This window comes from Lampetra planeri, chromosome 54, assembly GCF_965212315.1.
Source record: "Lampetra planeri chromosome 54, kcLamPlan1.2.h2, whole genome shotgun sequence".
NCBI classification, from domain to species: domain Eukaryota; kingdom Metazoa; phylum Chordata; class Hyperoartia; order Petromyzontiformes; family Petromyzontidae; genus Lampetra; species Lampetra planeri.
This window is the reverse complement of record NC_136160.1, coordinates 3702743-3715115: the sequence shown is the minus strand read 5'-3', so window position 1 is coordinate 3715115 and position 12373 is coordinate 3702743. Positions and strand designations below refer to the sequence as shown.

At 39.7% G+C, this 12373-nt stretch overlaps 23 non-coding genes across 23 annotated transcripts; 14 read left to right on the top strand and 9 right to left on the bottom strand.

Moving 5' to 3' along the window:
- The first annotated feature begins 127 nt into the window (after positions 1–127).
- On the top strand, positions 128–200 carry TRNAT-AGU (transfer RNA threonine (anticodon AGU)). Its single transcript has one exon. It is a non-coding gene; the product is annotated as a tRNA-Thr (tRNA).
- A 721-nt stretch (positions 201–921) lies between these two features.
- On the bottom strand, positions 922–1003 carry TRNAS-GCU (transfer RNA serine (anticodon GCU)). The gene has a single exon. It is a non-coding gene; the product is annotated as a tRNA-Ser (tRNA).
- A 142-nt stretch (positions 1004–1145) lies between these two features.
- Positions 1146–1218, top strand: TRNAT-AGU (transfer RNA threonine (anticodon AGU)). The gene has a single exon. It is a non-coding gene; the product is annotated as a tRNA-Thr (tRNA).
- Positions 1219–1936: 718 nt separating this feature from the next.
- Positions 1937–2018, bottom strand: TRNAS-GCU (transfer RNA serine (anticodon GCU)). The gene has a single exon. It is a non-coding gene; the product is annotated as a tRNA-Ser (tRNA).
- Positions 2019–2160: 142 nt separating this feature from the next.
- TRNAT-AGU (transfer RNA threonine (anticodon AGU)) lies at positions 2161–2233 on the top strand. Its single transcript has one exon. It is a non-coding gene; the product is annotated as a tRNA-Thr (tRNA).
- Positions 2234–2953: 720 nt separating this feature from the next.
- TRNAS-GCU (transfer RNA serine (anticodon GCU)) lies at positions 2954–3035 on the bottom strand. The gene has a single exon. It is a non-coding gene; the product is annotated as a tRNA-Ser (tRNA).
- A 142-nt stretch (positions 3036–3177) lies between these two features.
- TRNAT-AGU (transfer RNA threonine (anticodon AGU)) lies at positions 3178–3250 on the top strand. The gene has a single exon. It is a non-coding gene; the product is annotated as a tRNA-Thr (tRNA).
- A 514-nt stretch (positions 3251–3764) lies between these two features.
- Positions 3765–3837, top strand: TRNAT-AGU (transfer RNA threonine (anticodon AGU)). Its single transcript has one exon. It is a non-coding gene; the product is annotated as a tRNA-Thr (tRNA).
- Positions 3838–4554: 717 nt separating this feature from the next.
- TRNAS-GCU (transfer RNA serine (anticodon GCU)) lies at positions 4555–4636 on the bottom strand. The gene has a single exon. It is a non-coding gene; the product is annotated as a tRNA-Ser (tRNA).
- A 142-nt stretch (positions 4637–4778) lies between these two features.
- Positions 4779–4851, top strand: TRNAT-AGU (transfer RNA threonine (anticodon AGU)). The gene has a single exon. It is a non-coding gene; the product is annotated as a tRNA-Thr (tRNA).
- Positions 4852–5569: 718 nt separating this feature from the next.
- On the bottom strand, positions 5570–5651 carry TRNAS-GCU (transfer RNA serine (anticodon GCU)). Its single transcript has one exon. It is a non-coding gene; the product is annotated as a tRNA-Ser (tRNA).
- Positions 5652–5793: 142 nt separating this feature from the next.
- Positions 5794–5866, top strand: TRNAT-AGU (transfer RNA threonine (anticodon AGU)). The gene has a single exon. It is a non-coding gene; the product is annotated as a tRNA-Thr (tRNA).
- A 515-nt stretch (positions 5867–6381) lies between these two features.
- TRNAT-AGU (transfer RNA threonine (anticodon AGU)) lies at positions 6382–6454 on the top strand. The gene has a single exon. It is a non-coding gene; the product is annotated as a tRNA-Thr (tRNA).
- A 717-nt stretch (positions 6455–7171) lies between these two features.
- On the bottom strand, positions 7172–7253 carry TRNAS-GCU (transfer RNA serine (anticodon GCU)). The gene has a single exon. It is a non-coding gene; the product is annotated as a tRNA-Ser (tRNA).
- A 142-nt stretch (positions 7254–7395) lies between these two features.
- TRNAT-AGU (transfer RNA threonine (anticodon AGU)) lies at positions 7396–7468 on the top strand. Its single transcript has one exon. It is a non-coding gene; the product is annotated as a tRNA-Thr (tRNA).
- Positions 7469–8190: 722 nt separating this feature from the next.
- Positions 8191–8272, bottom strand: TRNAS-GCU (transfer RNA serine (anticodon GCU)). The gene has a single exon. It is a non-coding gene; the product is annotated as a tRNA-Ser (tRNA).
- A 142-nt stretch (positions 8273–8414) lies between these two features.
- TRNAT-AGU (transfer RNA threonine (anticodon AGU)) lies at positions 8415–8487 on the top strand. The gene has a single exon. It is a non-coding gene; the product is annotated as a tRNA-Thr (tRNA).
- A 515-nt stretch (positions 8488–9002) lies between these two features.
- TRNAT-AGU (transfer RNA threonine (anticodon AGU)) lies at positions 9003–9075 on the top strand. Its single transcript has one exon. It is a non-coding gene; the product is annotated as a tRNA-Thr (tRNA).
- A 716-nt stretch (positions 9076–9791) lies between these two features.
- TRNAS-GCU (transfer RNA serine (anticodon GCU)) lies at positions 9792–9873 on the bottom strand. The gene has a single exon. It is a non-coding gene; the product is annotated as a tRNA-Ser (tRNA).
- Positions 9874–10015: 142 nt separating this feature from the next.
- On the top strand, positions 10016–10088 carry TRNAT-AGU (transfer RNA threonine (anticodon AGU)). The gene has a single exon. It is a non-coding gene; the product is annotated as a tRNA-Thr (tRNA).
- Positions 10089–10603: 515 nt separating this feature from the next.
- Positions 10604–10676, top strand: TRNAT-AGU (transfer RNA threonine (anticodon AGU)). The gene has a single exon. It is a non-coding gene; the product is annotated as a tRNA-Thr (tRNA).
- Positions 10677–11387: 711 nt separating this feature from the next.
- Positions 11388–11469, bottom strand: TRNAS-GCU (transfer RNA serine (anticodon GCU)). Its single transcript has one exon. It is a non-coding gene; the product is annotated as a tRNA-Ser (tRNA).
- Positions 11470–11611: 142 nt separating this feature from the next.
- On the top strand, positions 11612–11684 carry TRNAT-AGU (transfer RNA threonine (anticodon AGU)). The gene has a single exon. It is a non-coding gene; the product is annotated as a tRNA-Thr (tRNA).
- Positions 11685–12373: the final 689 nt, after the last annotated feature.

The following is a 12373-nucleotide window of genomic DNA, read 5'->3' as shown; positions in this document are numbered from 1 at the left end:
TCATAACTAATCTCAAAAATATATTCGTTCTAGGCATCACATTTCTTGAATGCATCAACATTTTTATCGGAGTTTCTGTGAATTTGCCAGTGGGATTGGAAACTTAAGAAATTCCATAGAGGAATATGGCGCCATGGCTTAGTTGGTAAAGCGCCTGTCTAGTAAACAGGAGATCCTGGGTTCAAATCCCAGTGGTGCCTCATTGAGATATTTTATGGTATTATTCTGTATGAGTGCATTACGGGTTAATAATCCAAGTAACTTCCTGGTAATTGAGTTTGACTTCTATAGAAGTGTTAAGGAGACTTGTTTTTCAACCACAACATTAAATGGGTGCCAAGTTCAAATCCTGTGCTTGATTTATTTTTAGAAATTGAAAATGTAAGTTTTTGTTTTGGAACATAAACGTATGCATTTCCCAATGCGACCGTATTTTGAGATTTCGCAATTAATATTCAATATCCATATATATATATACTTGTAAAGTAAACAAGCCGATTGCAACTATTCATGTGGAGAACGATGGATTAACACGTTTTTTCGGAGTAGGCAGGTAGGAACTTGGTTGGACAGCGCATTCGTGCGATCCGTGTAACGTGGTGCAAGCGGCGCGTCACGTGGTGCTGAGCCCGCCCGAAGCGCTCTATGAAATACAAATCGAGGGCGTGGCTATGCGCGACAGACATACAGACGGACAAATAATCCCTGGTGGGCAGTGTGGAACTGTTGTTCCTACCTGTAATAGCGTTTCACCTTCAGGATTCAGCAAAATCACATCTGAATTACGGTAATCGTTTGATCAATCACAGTGCAGTGTAATTTCTCAGCATTTCATTTCTTAAAGGTGCTAAATTTGTAAAATAATCCCCGATCAGTGACATAAAAATGGCTTCTCGAGATTTCACTCTAAAAAGAGCAAATCGACAAGGATGGGATTCGAACCCATGCGTGCAGAGCACAATGGATTAGCAGTCCATCGCCTTAACCACTCGGCCACCTTGTCACATGTTGCCATGATTCATAACTAATCTCAAAAATATATTCGTTCTAGGCATCACATTTCTTGAATGCATCAACATTTTTATCGGAGTTTCTGTGAATTTGCCAGTGGGATTGGAAACTTAAGAAATTCCATAGAGGAATATGGCGCCATGGCTTAGTTGGTAAAGCGCCTGTCTAGTAAACAGGAGATCCTGGGTTCAAATCCCAGTGGTGCCTCATTGAGATATTTTATGGTATTATTCTGCATGAGTGCATTACGGGTTAATAATCCAAGTAACTTCCTGGTATTTGAGTTTGACTTCTATAGAAGTGTTAAGGAGACTTGTTCTTCCATCACAACATTAAATGGGTGCCAATTTCAAATCCTGTGCTTGATTTATTTTTAGAAATTGAAAATGTAAGTTTTTGTTTTGGAACATAAACGTTTGCATTTCCCAATGCGACCGTATTTTGAGATTTCCCAATTAATTTTCAATATCCATATATATACTTGTGAAGTAAACAAGCCGATTGCAACTATTCATGTGGAGAACGATGGATTAACACGTTCCTTCGGAGTGGGCAGGTAGGAACTTGGTTGGACAGCGCATTCGTGCGATCCGTGTCACGTGGCGCAAGCGGCACGTCACGTGGTGCTGAGCCTGCCCGAAGCGCTCTATGAAATACAAATCGAGGGCGTGGCTATGCGCGACAGACATACAGACGGATAAATAATCCCTGGTGGGCAGTATGGAACTGTTGTTCCTACCTGTAATAGCGTTTCACCTTCAGGATTCAGCAAACTCACATCTGAATTACGGTAATCATTTGATCAATAACAGTGCAGTGTAATTTCTCAGCATTTCATTTCTTAAAGGTGCTAAATTTGTTAAATTATCCCCAATCATTGACATAAAAAATGGCTTCTCGAGATTTCACTCTAAAAAGAGCAAATCGACAAGGATGGGATTCGAACCCATGCGTCCAGAGCACAATGGATTAGCAGTCCATCGCCTTAACCACTCGGCCACCTTGTCACATTTTGCCATGATTCATAACTAATCTCAAAAATATATTCGTTCTAGGCATCACATTTCTTGAATGCATCAACATTTTTATCGGAGTTTCTGTGAATTTGCCAGTGGGATTGGAAACTTAAGAAATTCCATAGAGGAATATGGCGCCATGGCTTAGTTGGTAAAGCGCCTGTCTAGTAAACAGGAGATCCTGGGTTCAAATCCCAGTGGTGCCTCATTGAGATATTTTATGGTATTATTCTGCATGATTGCATTACGGGTTAATAATCCAAGTAACTTCCTGGTAATTGAGTTTGACTTCTATAGAAGTGTTAAGGAGACTTGTTCTTCCATCACAACATTAAATGGGTGCCAAGTTCAAATCCTGTGCTTGATTTATTTTTAGAAATTGAAAATGTAAGTTTTTGTTTTGGAACATAAACGTTTGCATTTCCCAATGCGACCGTATTTTGAGATTTCGCAATTAATATTCAATATCCATATATATATACTTGTAAAGTAAACAAGCCGATTGCAACTATTCATGTGGAGAACGATGGATTAACACGTTTTTTCGGAGTAGGCAGGTAGGAACTTGGTTGGACAGCGCATTCGTGCGATCCATGTAACGTGGTGCAAGCGGCGCGTCACGTGGTGCTGAGCCCGCCCGAAGCGCTCTATGAAATACAAATCGAGGGCGTGGCTATGCGCTACAGACATACAGACGGACAAATAATCCCTGGTGGGCAGTGTGGAACTGTTGTTCCTACCTGTAATAGCGTTTTACCTTCAGGATTCAGCAAAATCACATCTGAATTACGGTAATCGTTTGATCAATCACAGTGCAGTGTAATTTCTCAGCATTTCATTTCTTAAAGGTGCTAAATTTGTTAAATAATCCCCGATCAGTGACATAAAAAATGGCTTCTAGAGATTTCACTCTAAAAAGAGCAAATCGACAAGGATGGGATTCGAACCCATGCCTTCAGAGCACAATGGATTAGCAGTCCATCGCCTTAACCACTCGGCCACCTTGTCACATGTTGCCATGATTCATAACTAATCTGAAAAATATATTCGTTCTAGGCATCACATTTCTTGAATGCATCAACATTTTTATCGGAGTTTCTGTGAATTTGCCAGTGGGATTGGAAACTTAAGAAATTCCATAGAGGAATATGGCGCCATGGCTTAGTTGGTAAAGCGCCTGTCTAGTAAACAGGAGATCCTGGGTTCAAATCCCAGTGGTGCCTCATTGAGATATTTTATGGTATTATTCTGCATGAGTGCATTACGGGTTAATAATCCAAGTAACTTGCTGGTAATTGAGTTTGACTTCTATAGAAGTGTTAAGGAGACTTGTTTTTCCATCACAACATTAAATGGGTGCCAAGTTCAAATCCTGTGCTTGATTTTTTTTTAGAAATTGAAAATGTAAGTTTTTTGTTTTGGAACATAAACGTTTGCATTTCCCAATGCGACCTATTTTGAGATTTCCCAATTAACATTCAATATCCATATATACATCTGTAAAGTAAACACGGCGATTGCAACTATGCATGTGGAGAACGTTGGATTAATAGTGTTTCACCTTCAGGATTCAGCCAACTCACATCTGAATTACGGTAATCGTTTGATCAATCTCAATGCAGTATAATTTTTCAGCATCACATTTCTTAAAGGTGCTAAATTTGTAAAATAATCCCCAATCAGTGACAGAAAAAATGGCTTCTCTAGATTTCACTCTAAAAAAGCAAATCGACATAGGGCGCCATGGCTTAGTTGGTAAAGTGCCTGTCTAGTAAACAGGAGATCCTGGGTTCAAATCCCAGTGGTGCCTCATTGAGATATTTATGGTATTATTCTGCATGAGTGCATTACGGGTTAATAATCCAAGTAACTTCCTGGTATTTGAGTTTGACTTCTATAGAAGTGTTAAGGAGACTTGTTCTTCCATCACAACATTAAATGGGTGCCAATTTCAAATCCTGTGCTTGATTTATTTTTAGAAATTGAAAATGTAAGTTTTTGTTTTGGAACATAAACGTTTGCATTTCCCAATGCGACCGTATTTTGAGATTTCCCAATTAATTTTCAATATCCATATATATACTTGTGAAGTAAACAAGCCGATTGCAACTATTCATGTGGAGAACGATGGATTAACACGTTCCTTCGGAGTGGGCAGGTAGGAACTTGGTTGGACAGCGCATTCGTGCGATCCGTGTCACGTGGCGCAAGCGGCGCGTCACGTGGTGCTGAGCCTGCCCGAAGCGCTCTATGAAATACAAATCGAGGGCGTGGCTATGCGCGACAGACATACAGACGGATAAATAATTCCTGGTGGGCAGTGTGGAACTGTTGTTCCTACCTGTAATAGCGTTTCACCTTCAGGATTCAGCAAACTCACATCTGAATTACGGTAATCATTTGATCAATAACAGTGCAGTGTAATTTCTCAGCATTCCATTTCTTAAAGGTGCTAAATTTGTTAAATTATCCCCAATCATTGACATAAAAAATGGCTTCTCGAGATTTCACTCTAAAAAGCGCAAATCGACAAGGATGGGATTCGAACCCATGCGTGCAGAGCACAATGGATTAGCAGTCCATCGCCTTAACCACTCGGCCACCTTGTCACATGTTGCCATGATTCATAACTAATCTCAAAAATATATTCGTTCTAGGCATCACATTTCTTGAATGCATCAACATTTTTATCGGAGTTTCTGTGAATTTGCCAGTGGGATTGGAAACTTAAGAAATTCCATAGAGGAATATGGCGCCATGGCTTAGTTGGTAAAGCGCCTGTCTAGTAAACAGGAGATCCTGGGTTCAAATCCCAGTGGTGCCTCATTGAGATATTTTATGGTATTATTCTGCATGATTGCATTACGGGTTAATAATCCAAGTAACTTCCTGGTAATTGAGTTTGACTTCTATAGAAGTGTTAAGGAGACTTGTTCTTCCATCACAACATTAAATGGGTGCCAATTTCAAATCCTGTGCTTGATTTATTTTTAGAAATTGAAAATGTAAGTTTTTGTTTTGGAACATAAACGTTTGCATTTCCCAATGCGACCGTATTTTGAGATTTCCCAATTAATTTTCAATATCCATATATATACTTGTGAAGTAAACAAGCCGATTGCAACTATTCATGTGGAGAACGATGGATTAACACGTTCCTTCGGAGTGGGCAGGTAGGAACTTGGTTGGACAGCGCATTCGTGCGATCCGTGTCACGTGGCGCAAGCGGCGCGTCACGTGGTGCTGAGCCTGCCCGAAGCGCTCTATGAAATACAAATCGAGGGCGTGGCTATGCGCGACAGACATACAGACGGATAAATAATTCCTGGTGGGCAGTGTGGAACTGTTGTTCCTACCTGTAATAGCGTTTCACCTTCAGGATTCAGCAAACTCACATCTGAATTACGGTAATCATTTGATCAATAACAGTGCAGTGTAATTTCTCAGCATTCCATTTCTTAAAGGTGCTAAATTTGTTAAATTATCCCCAATCATTGACATAAAAAATGGCTTCTCGAGATTTCACTCTAAAAAGAGCAAATCGACAAGGATGGGATTCGAACCCATGCGTGCAGAGCACAATGGATTAGCAGTCCATCGCCTTAACCACTCGGCCACCTTGTCACATGTTGCCATGATTCATAACTAATCTCAAAAATATATTCGTTCTAGGCATCACATTTCTTGAATGCATCAACATTTTTATCGGAGTTTCTGTGAATTTGCAAGTGGGATTGGAAACTTAAGAAATTCCATAGAGGAATATGGCGCCATGGCTTAGTTGGTAAAGCGCCTGTCTAGTAAACAGGAGATCCTGGGTTCAAATCCCAGTGGTGCCTCATTGAGATATTTTATGGTATTATTCTGCATGAGTGCATTACGGGTTAATAATCCAAGTAACTTCCTGGTAATTGAGTTTGACTTCTATAGAAGTGTTAAGGAGACTTGTTTTTCCATCACAACATTAAATGGGTGCCAAGTTCAAATCCTGTGCTTGATTTATTTTTAGAAATTGAAAATGTAAGTTTTTGTTTTGGAACATAAACGTTTGCATTTCCCAATGCGACCGTATTTTGAGATTTCCCAATTAATATTCAATATCCATATATACATCTGTAAAGTAAACACGGCGATTGCAACTATGCATGTGGAGAACGTTGGATTAATAGTGTTTCACCTTCAGGATTCAGCCAACTCACATCTGAATTACGGTAATCGTTTGATCAATCTCAATGCAGTATAATTTTTCAGCATCACATTTCTTAAAGGTGCTAAATTTGTTAAATAATCACCAATCAGTGACAGAAAAAATGGCTTCTGTAGATTTCACTCTAAAAAGAGCAAATCGACATAGGGCGCCATGGCTTAGTTGGAAAAGCGCCTGTCTAGTAAACAGGAGATCCTGGGTTCAAATCCCAGTGGTGCCTCATTGAGATATTTTATGGTATTATTCTGCATGAGTGCATTACGGGTTAATAATCCAAGTAACTTCCTGGTAATTGAGTTTGACTTCTATAGAAGTGTTAAGGAGACTTGTTTTTCCATCACAACATTAAATGGGTGCCAAGTTCAAATCCTGTGCTTGATTTATTTTTAGAAATTGAAAATGTAAGTTTTTCTTTTGGAACATAAACGTTTGCATTTCCCAATGCGACCGTATTTTGAGATTTCGCAATTAATATTCAATATCCATATATATACTTGTGAAGTAAACAAGCCGATTGCAACTATTCATGTGGAGAACGATGATTAACACGTTTTTTCGGAGTAGGCAGGTAGGAACTTGGTTGGACGGCGCATTCGTGCGATCCGTGTAACGTGGTGCAAGCGGCGCATCACGTGGTGCTGAGCCCGCCCGAAGCGCTCTATGAAATACAAATCGAGGGCGTGGCTATGCGCGACAGACATACAGATGGACAAATAATCCCTGGTGGGCAGTGTGGAACTGTTGTTCCTACCTGTAATAGCGTTTCACCTTCAGGATTCAGCAAAATCACATCTGAATTACGGTAATCGTTTGATCAATCACAGTGCAGTGTAATTTCTCAGCATTTCATTTCTTAAAGGTGCTAAATTTGTTAAATAATCCCCGATCAGTGACATAAAAAATGGCTTCTCGAGATTTGACTCTAAAAAGAGCAAATCCACAAGGATGGGATTCGAACCCATGCGTGCAGAGCACAATGGATTAGCAGTCCATCGCCTTAACCACTCGGCCACCTTGTCACATGTTGCCATGATTCATAACTAATCTAAAAAATATATTCGTTCTAGGCATCACATTTCTTGAATGCATCAACATTTTTATCGGAGTTTCTGTGAATTTGCCAGTGGGATTGGAAACTTAAGAAATTCCATAGAAGAATATGGCGCCATGGCTTAGTTGGTAAAGCGCCTGTCTAGTAAACAGGAGATCCTGGGTTCAAATCCCAGTGGTGCCTCATTGAGATATTTTATGGTATTATTCTGCATGAGTGCATTACGGGTTAATAATCCAAGTAACTTGCTGGTAATTGAGTTTGACTTCTATAGAAGTGTTAAGGAGACTTGTTTTTCCATCACAACATTAAATGGGTGCCAAGTTCAAATCCTGTGCTTGATTTTTTTTTAGAAATTGAAAATGTAAGTTTTTTGTTTTGGAACATAAACGTTTGCATTTCCCAATGCGACCTATTTTGAGATTTCCCAATTAATATTCAATATCCATATATATACTTGTGAAGTAAACAAGCCGATTGCAACTATTAATGTGGAGAACGATGGATTAACACGTTTTTTCGGAGTATGCAGGTAGGTAGGAACTTGGTTGGACAGCGCATTCGTGCGATCCGTGTAACCTGGTGCAAGCGGCGCGTCACGTGGTGCTGAGCCCGCCCGAAGCGCTCTATGAAATACAAATCGAGGGCGTGGCTATGCGCGACAGACATACAGATGGACAAATAATCCCTGGTGGGCAGTGTGGAACTGTTGTTCCTACCTGTAATAGCGTTTCACCTTCAGGATTCAGCAAAATCACATCTGAATTACGGTAATCGTTTGATCAATCACAGTGCAGTGTAATTTCTCAGCATTTCATTTCTTAAAGGTGCTAAATTTGTTAAATTATCCCCAATCATTGACATAAAAAATGGCTTCTCGAGATTTCACTCTAAAAAGAGCAAATCGACAAGGATGGGATTCGAACCCATGCGTGCAGAGCACAATGGATTAGCAGTCCATCGCCTTAACCACTCGGCCACCTTGTCACATGTTGCCATGATTCATAACTAATCTCAAAAATATATTCGTTCTAGGCATCACATTTCTTGAATGCATCAACATTTTTATCGGAGTTTCTGTGAATTTGCAAGTGGGATTGGAAACTTAAGAAATTCCATAGAGGAATATGGCGCCATGGCTTAGTTGGTAAAGCGCCTGTCTAGTAAACAGGAGATCCTGGGTTCAAATCCCAGTGGTGCCTCATTGAGATATTTTATGGTATTATTCTGCATGAGTGCATTACGGGTTAATAATCCAAGTAACTTCCTGGTAATTGAGTTTGACTTCTATAGAAGTGTTAAGGAGACTTGTTTTTCCATCACAACATTAAATGGGTGCCAAGTTCAAATCCTGTGCTTGATTTATTTTTAGAAATTGAAAATGTAAGTTTTTGTTTTGGAACATAAACGTTTGCATTTCCCAATGCGACCGTATTTTGAGATTTCCCAATTAATGTTCAATATCCATATATACATCTGTAAAGTAAACACGGCGATTGCAACTATGCATGTGGAGAACGTTGGATTAATAGTGTTTCACCTTCAGGATTCAGCCAACTCACATCTGAATTACGGTAATCGTTTGATCAATCTCAATGCAGTATAATTTTTCAGCATCACATTTCTTAAAGGTGCTAAATTTGTTAAATAATCCCCAATCAGTGACAGAAAAAATGGGTTCTGTAAATTTCACTCTAAAAAGAGCAAATCGACATAGGGCGCCATGGCTTAGTTGGTAAAGCGCCTGTCTAGTAAACAGGAGATCCTGGGTTCAAATCCCAGTGGTGCCTCATTGAGATTTTTATGGTATTATTCTGCATGAGTGCATTACGGGTTAATAATCCAAGTAACTTCCTGGTAATAGAGCTTGACTTCTATAGAAGTGTTAAGGAGACGTGTTCTTCCATCACAACATTAAATGGGTGCCAAGTTCAAATCCTGTGCTTGATTTATTTTTAGAAATTGAAAATGTAAGTTTTTGTTTTGGAACATAAACGTTTGCATTTCCCAATGCGACCGTATTTTGAGATTTCGCAATTAATATTCAATATCCATATATATACTTGTGAAGTAAACAAGCCGATTGCAACTATTCATGTGGAGAACGATGATTAACACGTTTTTTCGGAGTAGGCAGGTAGGAACTTGGTTGGACGGCGCATTCGTGCGATCCGTGTAACGTGGTGCAAGCGGCGCATCACGTGGTGCTGAGCCCGCCCGAAGCGCTCTATGAAATACAAATCGAGGGCGTGGCTATGCGCGACAGACATACAGATGGACAAATAATCCCTGGTGGGCAGTGTGGAACTGTTGTTCCTACCTGTAATAGCGTTTCACCTTCAGGATTCAGCAAAATCACATCTGAATTACGGTAATCGTTTGATCAATCACAGTGCAGTGTAATTTCTCAGCATTTCATTTCTTAAAGGTGCTAAATTTGTTAAATAATCCCCGATCAGTGACATAAAAAATGGCTTCTCGAGATTTGACTCTAAAAAGAGCAAATCGACAAGGATGGGATTCGAACCCATGCGTGCAGAGCACAATGGATTAGCAGTCCATCGCCTTAACCACTCGGCCACCTTGTCACATGTTGCCATGATTCATAACTAATCTAAAAAATATATTCGTTCTAGGCATCACATTTCTTGAATGCATCAACATTTTTATCGGAGTTTCTGTGAATTTGCCAGTGGGATTGGAAACTTAAGAAATTCCATAGAAGAATATGGTGCCATGGCTTAGTTGGTAAAGCGCCTGTCTAGTAAACAGGAGATCCTGGGTTCAAATCCCAGTGGTGCCTCATTGAGATATTTTATGGTATTATTCTGCATGAGTGCATTACGGGTTAATAATCCAAGTAACTTCCTGGTAATTGAGTTTGACTTCTATAGAAGTGTTAAGGAGACTTGTTTTTCCATCACAACATTAAATGGGTGCCAAGTTCAAATCCTGTGCTTGATTTATTTTTAGAAATTGAAAATGTAAGTTTTTGTTTTGGAACATAAACGTTTGCATTTCCCAATGCGACCGTTTTTTGAGATTTCCCAATTAATATTCAATATCCATATATACATCTGTAAAGTAAACACGGCGATTGCAACTATGCATGTGGAGAACGTTGGATTAATAGTGTTTCACCTTCAGGATTCAGCCAACTCACATCTGAATTACGGTAATCGTTTGATCAATCTCAATGCAGTATAATTTTTCAGCATCACATTTCTTAAAGGTGCTAAATTTGTAAAAAAATCCCCAATCAGTGACAGAAAAAATGGCTTCTCTAGATTTCACTCTAAAAAAAGCAAATCGACATAGGGCGCCATGGCTTAGTTGGTAAAGCGCCTGTCTAGTAAACAGGAGATCCTGGGTTCAAATCCCAGTGGTGCCTCATTGAGATATTTATGGTATTATTCTGCATGAGTGCATTACGGGTTAATAATCCAAGTAACTCCCTGCTAATAGAGCTTGACTTCTATAGAAGTGTTAAGGAGACTTGTTCTTCCATCACAACATTAAATGGGTGCCAAGTTCAAATCCTGTGCTTGATTTATTTTTAGAAAATGTAAGTTTTTGTTTTGGAACATAAACGTTTGCATTTCCCAATGCGACCGTATTTTGAGATTTCGCAATTAATATTCAATATCCATATATATACTTGTGAAGTAAACAAGCTGATTGCAACTATTCATGTGGAGAACGATGGATTAACGCGTTTTTTCGGAGTAGGCAGGTAGGAACTTGGTTGGACAGCGCATTCGTGCGATCCGTGTAACGTGGTGCAAGCGGCGCGTCACGTGATGCTGAGCCCGCCCGAAGCGCTCTATGAAATACAAATCGAGGGCGTGGCTATGCGCAACAGACATACAGACGGACAAATAATCCCTGGTGGGCAGTGTGGAACTGTTGTTCCTACCTGTAATAGCGTTTCACCTTCAGGATTCAGCAAAATCACATCTGAATTACGGTAATCGTTTGATCAATCACAGTGCAGTGTAATTTCTCAGCATTTCATTTCTTAAAGGTGCTAAATTTGTTAAATAATCCCCGATCATTGACATAAAAAATGGCTTCTCGAGATTTCACTCTAAAAAGAGCAAATCGACAAAGATGGGATTCGAACCCATGCGTGCAGAGCACAATGGATTAGCAGTCCATCGCCTTAACCACTCGGCCACCTTGTCACATGTTGCCATTATTCATAACTAATCTCAAAAATATATTCGTTCTAGGCATCACATTTCTTGAATGCATCAACATTTTTATCGGAGTTTCTGTGAATTTGCCTGTGGGATTGGAAACTTAAGAAATTCCATAGAGGAATATGGCGCCATGGCTTAGTTGGTAAAGCGCCTGTCTAGTAAACAGGAGATCCTGGGTTCAAATCCCAGTGGTGCCTCATTGAGATATTTTATGGTATTATTCTGCATGAGTGCATTACGAGTTAATAATCCAAGTAACTTCCTGGTAATTGAGTTTGACTTCTATAGAAGTGTTAGGGAGACTTGTTTTTCCATCACAACATTAAATGGGTGCCAAGTTCAAATCCTGTGCTTGATTTATTTTTAGAAATTGAAAATGTAAGTTTTTGTTTTGGAACATAAACGTTTGCATTTCCCAATGCGACCGTATTTTGAGATTTCGCAATTAATATTCAATATCCATATATATACTTGTGAAGTAAACAAGCCGATTGCAACTATTCATGTGGAGAACGATGGATTAACGCGTTTTTTCGGAGTAGGCAGGTAGGAACTTGGTTGGACAGCGCATTCGTGCGATCCGTGTAACGTGGTGCAAGCGGCGCGTCACGTGATGCTGAGCCCGCCCGAAGCGCTCTATGAAATACAAATCGAGGGCGTGGCTATGCGCAACAGACATACAGACGGACAAATAATCCCTGGTGGGCAGTGTGGAACTGTTGTTCCTACCTGTAATAGCGTTTCACCTTCAGGATTCAGCAAAATCACATCTGAATTACGGTAATCGTTTGATCAATCACAGTGCAGTGTAATTTCTCAGCATTTAATTTCTTAAAGGTGCTAAATTTGTTAAATAATCCCCGATCAGTGACATAAAAATGGCTTC